This window comes from Panthera pardus, unplaced genomic scaffold, assembly GCF_024362965.1.
Source record: "Panthera pardus isolate Hobbes unplaced genomic scaffold, ASM2436296v1 HiC_scaffold_27, whole genome shotgun sequence".
Lineage (NCBI taxonomy): Eukaryota > Metazoa > Chordata > Mammalia > Carnivora > Felidae > Panthera > Panthera pardus.
The window spans coordinates 66,442,186-66,452,628 of NW_026526843.1; the positions used below are offsets into that span (position 1 = coordinate 66,442,186).

Consider the following 10,443-nt stretch of genomic DNA (forward strand, 5'->3'; position numbering starts at 1 on the left):
TTGTGGATCCCACAAGACTGTAACTAATGGAAAAAAGTGTTCTTAAATAGCTACAAACCTCAGGCACAGCAAGAGGAAACAGACCTACAAGCTCAGAATTTCTGTGAAAGAGGTCTATAAGCTTATCATCATAGCTGTAGACTGAGGAGTAGGTTTCTAATTGGGTACACATATAAGGGCTGACAGTAAATCTTTCCAGAGGCCTTGAAAGACAGGCACTATCCTTGCATTCTTCCTCTGCCACACACCAGAGTGCCACTATCTCTAGAAAGGGAGCTCTCTCTTATGTCTGATTACCTGGATTTTACATCTGATGTCCTGGGTTTTGTGGCTGCTACCCAAGGGATGCCCCTTGATCACCTGGCTCTTGTGGGAAGAAGAACTCGTGTTTCTGGGACCCATAGGACTGTAACAGTTGAAGAGACAGATTTTAGTAGGCAACTACTCTTAGGGCACTTCACAGACAGCAGACTGAAGCATACCCCAAGTTGTTCTGTGAAAAAGGCCTATTTTCTTGTCCTCGAGCTTTAGTCTGAGGGGCAGGCTTCAGGTTTGGCACACAAGAAATCTATGATCCTTTCAGGGTACATAGGCTGGGAAATACCACATTTGTAATCTCCCTCTGTCTTGCTACAGCTTGCTAGTATATCCAAGAAAAGAACATATACAGTAATCTACAGTCCATTTTTTTTTTTCTGGTGACACTCAGAGGAAACTTTAACATGGTCTATGGTGGCCATCAGGGCTTACACTTGCAGATCACAGGACTGTATATATTTGCATTTTAAAAATGCTGCTGCCTAAGGGTATGGCTTCCAATCAGTCTGATTCTGAGTGCTGACTGAGAACTTCCCCTTTTAGATAACACCCTCAGCTACTGGGAGCTATTAAAAATTAAATAGGCTCCCAGGACTATCACAAAAGTTTGCAAGACGACCATAAGCTAGGGCAAGATTGAATGATAAGGTTCATATCCTACATGAGACCACTTTTTCTTTTTTTTTATTTTTTATTTTTTTATTTTTTATTTTTTAATATATGAAATTTACTGTCAAATTGGTTTCCATACAACACCCAGTGCTCATCCCAAAAGGTGCCCTCCTCAATACCCATCACCCACCCTGCCCTCCCTCCCACCCCTCATCAACCCTCAGTTTGTTCTCAGTTTTTAACAGTCTCTTATGCTTTGGCTCTCTCCCACTCTAACCTCTTTTTTTTTTTTTTTCCTTCCCCTCCCCCATGGGTTTCTGTTATGTTTCTCAGGATCCACATAAGAGTGAAACCATATGGTATCTGTGAGACCACTTTTTCAAGAGGGGGAGAAGTGGCTATTTCATCTAATGCATGGAAACAGGGAGTCAAGAAAAATGAGGAAACAGAGGAAAATGTTCCAAATGAAAGAACAAGATAAAGTGACAGAAAAACCCTTAATAAAGTGAAAATAGGTAATTTACTTGATAAAAAGCTCATAGTAATGGTCACAAAGATGCTCACCAACTTGGGAGAAGAAACAATGAACACAGTCGAGAATATAAACAAAGAGAAAGAAAACATAAGAACATATCAAACAAAAGTCATGAAGCTGAAGAATACAGTAACTGAATTGAAAAATATATTTGAGGAAATAATGGCTGAAAACGTCCCTAATCTGGGACTAGAAAACAGACATCCACATACAGGAAGCTCAGAGAATCCAAATGAGGGGAACTTATAGAGTTCCTCATCAAAACACATTATAATTAAAATGTCAAAAATTAAAGACAAGGAGAGAAATTTAAAAGCAATAAAAGAAAAATAACTTTTTATGTACAGAAGAACTCCCAGAAGACTATCATGGTTCATGAGTTTGAGCCCCTCATCAGACTCTTTGCTGTCAGCACAGACCCTGCTTTGGATCCTCTGTCTCCGTCTCTCACTGCTCCTCCCCTGCTCGTGCGTGCTCGCTCTCTCTCTCTCTCTCAAAAATAAATAAACATTACAAAAAATTTCAGGGGCGCCTGGGTGGCTCAGTCAGTTAAGCGTCTGACTTCAGACCAGGTCATGATCTCACAGTTCATGGGTTCGAGCCTCGCATCGGGCTCTGTGCTGATGGCTCAGAGCCTGGAGCCTGCTTTGGATTCTGTGTCTCCCTCTCTCTCTGCCCCTCCCCCACTCAGGCTCTGTCTCTCTCTCTCTCTCTTTCAAAAATAAACGTTAAACAAATTTAAAAAACACCTGAAAAGATGTTCAACATTACTCTTTATTAGAGAAATACAAATAAAAACCACAATGAGATACCACCTCACACCTGTCAGAATGGCTAAAATTAACAACACAAGAAAAAGCATGTGTTGGCGAGGATGTGGAGAAAGGGGAACCTTCCTGCATTGTTGGTGGGAATGCAAACTGGTGCAGCCACTCTGGAGAAGAGTATGTAGGTTCCTGAAGAAACTAAAAGTAAAACTACCATACAATCCAGCAATTGCACTATTATGTATTTACCCAAAAAACACAAAAATACAGATTTGGAAGGGTATATGCACCCCAATGTTTATAGCAGCATTATCAACAATAGCCTGCCTTGGATTCTGTGTCTCTCTTTCTCTCTGCCCCTCCCCTGCTCACACTATGTCTCTCTCTCTCAAAAATAAATAAACGTTACAAAATAAATAAATCCTTTTAACATTTCTTGTAAAGCTTGTTTAATAGTGATGAACTCCTTCAGCTTTTTCTTGTCTGGAAAACTCTATCTTTCAATTCTGAATGATAACTTGGAGAAGTAAAGTATTATTGGTTGGAATTTTTTTTTTCTTTCAGCGTTTTAAATATATCTTGCTATTCCCTTCTGGCCTGCCGTGTTTCTCCTAAAAAAATCCACTCATAGCCTTGTGGGGGTTCTTCTGTACATAAAAAAGTTATTTTCCTTTTATGACCCAAGCCAAAGTCATACATTAAACCAGCTGAGCCACCCAGGCACCCTTCTTTTCATGTGTTTGTTAGCCATCTGGATGTTTTCTTTAAGTGTTTATTCATGTCTTCTACCTATTTCTTAACTGGGTTGTTTGTTTTTTGGTATTGAGTTTGATAAGTTCTTTGTAGATTTTGGATACTAACCCTTTATCAGATATGTCATTTACAAATATCTTCTCCCATTGGGTAGGCTGTTATTTAGTTTTGTTGATTGTTTCCTTCACTCTGCAGAAGCTTTTTATTTTTGTGAAGTACCAATAAGTCTGTTCACTTTTGTCTCCCTTGTCTTCAGTGATGTGTCTAGTACAATGTTGTTCTGGCCAAGGTCAAAGAGGTTGCTGCTTATGTTCTCCTCTAGGATCTTGATGGTTTCCTGTATCATATTTAGGTCTTTCATCCATTTTGAACTTATTTTTGTGTATGGTGAAAGAAAGTGGCCTAGTTTCGTCTTCTGCACATTACAATCCAGTTTTCCCAACACCATTTGTTGAAGATACTGTCTTTTTTCATTGGACATTTTTTCCTGTTTTGTCAAAGACGAGTTGATCATATAGTTGTGGGTCTATCTGGGTTTTCTATTGTGTTCCATTGATCTATGTGTCTGTTTTTGTGCCAGTACCATGCCGTCTTGATGACTACAGCTTGGTAATATAGCTTGAAATCTAGAATTGTGATGCCTCCAGTTTTGTTTTTCTTTCTCAGGATTGCTTTGGCTATTTGGGGTGTTTTGGTTCCATACAAATTTTGGGATTGTTTGATCTAGCCCTGTGAAGAATGCTGGTGGTATTTTGTTAGGGATTGCATTAAATGTGTAGATAGCTTTGGGTAGTATAGACATTTTAATCATGTTTGTTCTCCCAATCCATGAGCATGGAATTCTTTTTTATTTATGTGTCCTCTTCAATTTCTTTCATCAGTGTTTCACAGTTTTCAGAGTATGGATCTTTTACCTCTTTAGTTTGGTTTATTCCTATGTATCTTACTGTTATTGTTCCAATTGCAAATAGGACTGGTTCTTTGATTTCTTTTTCTGCTGCTTCATTATTGGTGTATAGAAATGCAACAGATTTCTCCATGTTGATTTTACATCCTGCAACTGTACTGAATTCATGTTTTAGTTCTAGTAATTTTTTGGTGGAGTCCTTTGTGTTTTCTACATAGAGTATTATGTCATCTGCAAATAGTGAAAATTTGACTTGCTTCTTGCTGATTTGTATGCGCTTTATTATTATTTTTTGTTGTCTGACTGCTGAGGCTAAGTTTTCTAGTACTATGTTAAATAATAGTGGACATCCTTGTCTTCTTCTTGACACAGGGGAAAGACTTTCAGTTTTTCCCCATTGAGGATTCTATTATTTGTGGGTCTTTTGTGTATGGGCTTTATGATGTTGAGGTATGTTCCTTCTATCCCTACTTTGTTGAGAGTTTTTATGAAAAATGGATGCTTTATTTTGTAAAATGATTTTTGTGTCCATTGACAGGATTATGTGGTTCTTATCCTTTCTTTTATTAATGTGGTATATCACACTGATTGATTTGCAAATATTGAGCCAGCCCTGCAGCCCAGTAATAAATCCCACTTGATTGTGGTGAATAATTGTTTTTTTTTCCCTCTTTTTTCTTTTCTTTTCTTTCATAGACAGAGAGACAGAGACAGACAGAGAGAGAGAGAGAGAGAGAGAGAGAATCTTAAGCTGGCTCAATTCTTGGTGCAGAGCCTGACATGGGACTTGACCCCACCACCCTGGGATCATGACCTGTGCCAAAACCAAGAGTATGATACTCAACTGACTGAGCCAGGTGCCCCTGATGAATAATTATTTTAACGTACTGTTGAATTCAATTTGCTAGTATCTAATTGAGGATTTTTTCATCCAGTTTCATCAGAGATATTGACCTGTAATTCTCCTTTTTAGTCTTTGTCTGCTTTTGGAATCAAGGTAACGCTGGATTCACAGAATAAGTTTGAAAGCTTTCCTTCCATTTCTATTTTCTGGAACAGTTTGAGAAGACTATGTATTAACTCTTTTTAAATGTCTGGTAGAATTTTGTGAATTTCTCGGAATTTGTTCATTTTTTGAAGTTTATTTTTGAGAGAGAAAGCATGAGTCAGGGAGGGGCATAGAGAGAGAATCCTCAGCAGGCTCCAAGTGTCATGGAGGAAACTGATGTGGGGCTTGAACTCAAGAACCATGAGACCATGACCTGAGCTGAAATCTAGAGTTGGAGGCTTAACCACCTGAGCCACCCAGGAACCCTGGAAATTGTCCATTTCTTCCACATTTCCTATTTTGTTGGCATATAATTTTTCATAGTATTCTAAGTGTTTGTGTTTCTGTGGTGTTCATTATAATCTCTCTCTCTCTCTCTCTCTCTCTCTCTCTCTCTCTCTCTCTCTCTCTCTGTGTGTGTGTGTGTGTGTGTGTATGTGTGTGTGTTTATCTACTTGTGCTCTCTCTCTTTTCTTTTTCAGCATTCTGGCCAGAGGTTTATCAATTTTGTTAATTCTTTCAAAGAACCAATTCCTAGTTTTGTTGATCTATTGTTTTCTTGTTGTTGTTGGTGGTGGTGGTGGTGGTGTTTCTATATTGATTATTTCTGCTCTAATCTTTATTATTTCCCTTATTCTGCTGGATTTAGGCTTTATTTGATGTTCCTTTTCTAGCTCCTTAGGTATAAGGTTGGATTGTGTATTTGGGACATTTCTTGCTTCTTGAAATAGGCCTGAATTGCAACATACTTTCCTCTTAGGACTGCCTTTGCTGCATCCCAAAGGCTCTGGACTGTAGTGTTTTTATTTTCATTGACTTCCATGTATTTTTTATTTCTTCTTTAATTTCCTGGTTAATCCATTCATTCTTTAGTAGGATGGTATTTAACCTCCATGTATTTGAAAGCTTTCTAAATTTTTTCTTGTGGTTGACTTCAAGTTTTATAGTGTTGTGATCTGAAAATATGCATGGTACGATCTCGATCTTTTTGTATCTGTTGAGGGCTGATTTGTGACCCAGTTATGTGATCTATTCTGGAGAATGTTCTATGTGCACTTGAAAAGAATGTATATTCTTCTGCTTTAGGATTAAATGTTCTGAATATATCTGTTCAGTTATTGGTCCAGTGTGTCATTCAAAGCCATTATTTCCTTGTGGCTTTTGCTTAGATTATCTGTCCATTACTATAAGTGGGTAGTAAATCCCCTACTATTATTGTATTATTATCAAAGAGTTTCTTTATGTTTGTTATTATTGTTTTATATACTTGGGTTCTCTCAAGTTGGGATCATAAATATTTACAATTGTTAGGCCTTCTTGATGGATAGACATTTTAATTAAGATATAATACCCTCTTCATCTCTTGTTACAGTCTTTGTTTTAAAATCTAGTTTGACATATAAATGTGGCTACTCTGGCTTTCTTTTTGACCTCCATTAGCAGGATAGATGGTTCTCTATCCCCTCACTTTCGGTCTGCAGGTGTCTTCCAGTCTAAAATGAGTCTCTTGTAGGAAGCATACCGATGGATCTTGTTTTTTTTTTTTTTTTATCCATTCTGATACCCTATGTCTTTTGATTGGAGCATTTAGTCCATCTACATTCAGAGTGATTATTGAAAGATATGAATTTAGTGCCATTGTGTTACCTTTAGAGTTGTTTCTGGTGATGTTGTATGATCTTTTGTAGTCTTTGTTGCTTTGGTCTTTTTTTCTACACTCAGTGTCCCCCTTAAAGTTTCTTTAAGGGCTGGTTTATTGGTCATGAACTCCTTTAGTTTTTGTTTGTCTGGGAAAGTCTATCTCTTCTATTCTGAATGACAGTCTTGCTAGATAAATAATACTTGGTTGCATATTTTCCCCATTCATCACGTTGAATATTTCCTGCCACTCCCTTCTAGCCAGCCAAGTTTCAGTGGAGGCCGGCTGATAATCTTATCTGTCTACCCTTGTAGATTAAGGACCTTTTGTCCCTAGCTGTTTTCGGAATTCTCTCTTTATCTTTGTTTTGCAAGTTTCACTATGATATGTTGTGCTATTGACCTGTTTTTGTTGATTTTGAGGGGAGTTTTCTTTGCTTCTTGGTTCAAATGCCTGTTTCCTTCCCTAGATTAGGGAAGTTCTCAGCTATATAAACCTTCTGCACCCTTTTCCTGCTCTTCTTCTTCTAGGACTCCTATGATATGGGTATTGTTTGTTTTATGGAATCACCAAGTTCCCTAAGTCTCTTCTCATGATATAGTAGTTTATTTTCCCCTCTTCTTTTCACCTTCATTATTTTCTATAGTTTTGTCTTCTACATCACCTATTCTCTACTATGCTTCTTCAATCCTCATTGTCACTGAATCCAGTCTGTTTTGCATTTCAGTTATAGCATTTTTTATTTCAGCTTGCCTAGTTTTTGTGTTTGATCTCTGCAGCAAAGGCTTATATTTTTTTTCAAACAAAGGTATTAGTCTTATGACTGTTGGTCTAAATTCCTGCTCAGATATATTGCTTATATCTGTTTTGAGAAAGTCCCTGGCTGTGATTTATTCTTGACCTTTCTTTTGGGGAGAATTCCTATGTCTTGTCATTTTGTCTATGTTTCTATCTTTTGGGTGTTTTAAAAGTTTATTATCTTTCCTGCACCTGAGAGTAATGCTATATTAAAAAGGGGTCATATACTGTCCAAGGCCTGGCAATTCAGGAAGTGTTTCCGGGGAATGCTCTGTGCACTCTGTTGTTGCATTTTGGCTGCTCTTCCCCATTGGTTAATCCTCTGCAGAACTCCTCTTTGCTTGAGGTGGGGAGTGTCTGGACCTTTAACTAGGTGTGGTTTGGTTTGCTTGTAAAATAACTCTGGAAAAAAGGACAAACAAAAAATCTTGATCCCCAAAGAGAAAAAAAGAAAGGGAAAGAAACAAAACAAAGAATCAAAATACTATCAGGTTGATTCTAAAGAAAAAGACACACACAAAAAATGGGAAAAAAGAAAGAAAAATAAAAGAAAAAAAAGAAGACTGATTTTTTAAAAAAAGAGAGAGAAAAGGAAACAAACGAAGAAAAAACTATGAGCCCGATTCCAAAAGAAGAAAAGAAGGAAAAAGAAGAAACAAAAAAGAAAAAAGGAAACTTGCTTGTATTTCCACCAGAACTGCAGATGTTGTTTTGAAACACTCGATTTTCAGTATAGCATGTGGGGTGCTTCCTCTGCTGGTCTTCTGGTGGATAGTCCTGTTGCGTTGGCTTAGAGTCAGTCTTGCTCCAGTATATAAACAGTTGCAGGAACAGGGGGGTAGATTTTGGTGTAAGCCGTTCCCACCTCCACTGGGGGCTGCTGTGTTGCTCTCTAAGTCCCTCTGTGTTGGTGTTTGGGGTAAAATGGTGCCACCCCTCTTTCTAGTCCCTGGAAAGGGGATCTCACACCCCTGCTGTCCAGGCAGCTCTCATAAAATAGCAAGGGCAGTCAGCTCATCCTGTGCCACAGCTCTCTTTTGGTTTTTCTTTGGTGCATGGCTGGAATTCAAAACTCAAAGTCTTAAAGGACTTGGCACTACATGGACCCACCCCCCTCCTCCAAGGTAGAGCTTCTCCACACTATTTCTGATATCCTTTGTCCCCAGTAAATAGTCCTATGCCTGTGCCATGCAGGGCATCTATGATGTAGCACCTCTAAAAGCAGCAAAAAGTTTATATGCCCTCTGGCTGTATGCACCTCTGTCCCCTGATGATGAAAGGCTTTTCGCTGGCACCTACAGGGTCTCTTGTCCTTGGAGACGCAATATACCCTTTTCCAAAAGTACTCCAGGAAAAGGAATGTTCTTTCCCAGTGTTCCCTGGAGATTCCTACACCACGCTATGCACTCCAGTGCCAGCTCCCTCTTTCTTGCCAGGAGCGCACTTTCAAAACCTGAGTTTGATCTCCAAATGCTGTTTGCAAAAAAAACCTGTGACATTCAGTATTTCTCACTCCCCAGTCCTTGATCCAGAGAGGTTTTCCTCTTGTGCTAACCTGATGCTGCACTCTCGCAACACCTCTCTCTTTCTCTCCCTTGTCTCTCTTTGGAAATGGTTCCCTCCTTTCTGCTGCAGCGCAGTTTTTCTCTCCCCCAATTCACTTCAGTGCACCTTGCACCTGCCACGCTGTCTTCCTCCAACTGTAGATATCCTTCTACCAGTCTTCAGCTTGATTTCTTGGGTGTTCCAAGTGATCTGACCTCAATAAAGCTGTGTTTGAGGGGCGAGAAAAGCCCAGGGTCCCCCTACTTCTCCACCATATTAACTCCTCTGATTTCACCTCTTAAAGCATTTACACTTTAAAAATGAGATGTTATGGGATTCCTTCCTTCTTAAAAGTGTTCTAGAGCTACTAAAAAACTTGAATTTACAAAATAGTTGATAAAAATACTCCTTTGGATTATAGAAGAAGGGGGCAAAAGACCACTGATAAGAAATGGCATATGATATTAATCAGACTTGGCTTCTTTCTCTCCTGCTTCATCAGAGACTGAGGCTCCTCATTTTTAGGGTCTCCATTTTCTGCAAGTAAATCTTTCTTGGTTAGCCACTGCAGCCTGTTTTCCCTTTGCTTCCCTTTCCTTTTGCTTCCCTTTATCATTTTCTGCTGTCCTTTTTGGCTTCCTTTACACTTTTGCAGGAGCACTTTTGCTGAATTCCTCTTGGGCTTTTCTTTCAATGCCCCTATTGCAGAGCTAACCTTCCTCTTGGGCATAGTGGTGGTGGGGCAGGCTTGTGCCAGGGGCCTGCAGATCTCAGCATGCTTAGAGCCTTCCTAAAGCTGAGCTGCCTGGCTGCTGCCACCCCTTCCACTTCTAGAGCTGTTACACCACATACTCTCTATCCATTCGTCAGTTGGTGGACATTTGGGCTCTTTCCATAATTTGGCTATTGTTGATAATGCTGCTATAAACATCAGGGTGCATGTATCCCTTCAAATTAGTATTTTTGTATTCTTTGGGTAAATACATAGCAGTGCAATTGCTGGATCATAAGGCTGTTCTATATTTAACATATTGAGGAACCTTGATACTTTTTCCATTGTGGCTATCCAGTTTCCATTGCAACCAATAGTGTAAGAAAGATTACCATTTTTTTTTAATCCTTGGCAACACCTTTTTATCCCTGTGTTGCTGTTTCTAGCCATCTGACTAGTGTGAGATGATATCATATTGTAGTTTTGATTTGTATTTCCCTGATGATGAGTGATGTTGAGCATCTTTCATGTATCTGTTAGCCATCTGTATGTATTCTTTGGAAAAATGTCTGTTCATGTCTTCTGGCAATTTTTGAACTGGATTATTTGTTTTTAGGGTGTTGAGATTTATAACTTCATTATATATTTTGGATAATTACCCCTTATCAGATATGCCATTTTCAAATATCTTCTCCCATTCAGTAGTTTGTCTTTTAGTTTTATTGATTGTTTCCTTTGCCTTTTATTTTGGTGAAGTCCCAATGGTTTACTTTGGCTTTTGTTTCCCTAGCCCCAGGAGATATATCTAG

General features: G+C 38.8%; 1 pseudogene; it reads right to left on the reverse strand.

Annotated features, from left to right (window-relative positions):
* Positions 1-9,386: 9,386 nt before the first annotated feature.
* On the reverse strand, positions 9,387-9,652 carry LOC128773803 (non-histone chromosomal protein HMG-14-like; annotated as a pseudogene).
* Between the last annotated feature and the right edge of the window lie 791 nt (positions 9,653-10,443).